Source organism: Alligator sinensis, unplaced genomic scaffold (genome assembly GCF_000455745.1).
Source record: "Alligator sinensis unplaced genomic scaffold, ASM45574v1 scaffold65_1, whole genome shotgun sequence".
In the NCBI taxonomy this organism is placed as follows: Eukaryota; Metazoa; Chordata; order Crocodylia; family Alligatoridae; genus Alligator; species Alligator sinensis.
The window spans coordinates 1185502-1186848 of NW_005842037.1; the positions used below are offsets into that span (position 1 = coordinate 1185502).

At 40.2% G+C, this 1347-nt stretch overlaps 1 protein-coding gene across 15 annotated transcripts in view; it reads left to right on the forward strand.

The window, feature by feature from the left end:
* GRIP1 (glutamate receptor interacting protein 1) overlaps positions 1 to 1347 on the forward strand; it is a 432091-nt gene that overhangs the window by 297386 nt on the left and 133358 nt on the right. The window lies entirely within an intron of this gene.

Sequence of the window (1347 nt, forward strand, 5' to 3'; positions counted from 1 at the left end):
ACTCTTTCCTTATAATTTTGAGGGTAGCTAGTAACTGAGATATTGGACATTTGATAAATTTGGAGACAAGAGATCTATAAAGGAAATGGGGAGTCCCCAGGCACTCACACCTCCCTTTTTGTTTTTTTCAGTTCATGAACCTTTGTTTTCAGCTCTTAATAACAGCTTTAAATAAGATATTTCAAGAAATTATAATTCATATTATTTTAAGTGTGTCTGTAATCCTTTCTTCAAGAGGCAATCAATCCTTTTCCATCCATAAGGCCCTATATTGCTCCAGCAGGTGAATGTTTTACTTTGTGTTTTCTGGGGTCACTGTTGGGTAGAGGCTACTTGCCCCCTAACATCTTCAGGGCTGCCAAGTCCTTTCCTCATTCTGTCCTCTGCCCATAGATTCCTAGTATGACTTTACTGGGTGGTGGGAGACCTGCCCTACGTTTGCAGTAGCAGGATTATAAATATTGTTGTTCATGTGTCACTAACTCAGTTTGAGGCTCAGAGATGTATCAGACAGCTTTAATATGATGAATGTTCTACAGAAGAGACAAGCGAGAATGAAATGGTCCAACTGATCCTTCCTGAGGAGTCTGGTAGTGGAGGGAAGAGTCAAAAGTAGAAGTGAGGTCTGGTCAGCAAATCACCTACCTCCTAAAGACAGGGTTGTTTTAGACCATTATCAGTATCATGCACATACAACCATGGGTCCAGGAGTGGTGAAGTGGGGTGTAGACACCTCCTGCCCCCAAAGCAGTGCTGCACATGGGCAATAAGCTCTGAGTTTACTGTCTGCTCAACATAGGCTCCTGCCAGATTTCCACCGGCACAATAAGCACTGTGAACTCACTACGGCGCTCAAGAAAAAAAAGGGTTAATGAATTCCAGTGTTCTCGGGTTACTGGAGAGTACCTCTAATTATGGATTTCTTTGTCTTTTTGAACTTTCGGCAACCTCCTTGCTATATTTTGGACATTTATTGTAGGTCTGTGTTTATTAGGAACAACTGAGCTTCATGTTCAGACCTAGGATATTTGTATTAGAGAGATCAGCAGAGTACTAAATGTGATTATTTCACTAGCATTTTTTCATTCACAACTACTCAAACGTACATTTGCAGTTTAGGCTCTGTTGGCACATGTAAGCCTCTGTCTGTTGCAATATGTTTCTGCTATGCTACATTACATCAGTAATCATAACCATTCATTTAAGTTTTCAGGATTTCTGACCTCTTGTACAAGTATTGCTGGTAATGATGCTGAATAATAGCAGTTGTGCTATCCCTGTCAAGTTCCACTGATATTATATATGTGATGTCTTGTACCATAACAGGAATGTTTCTATATATGTTCT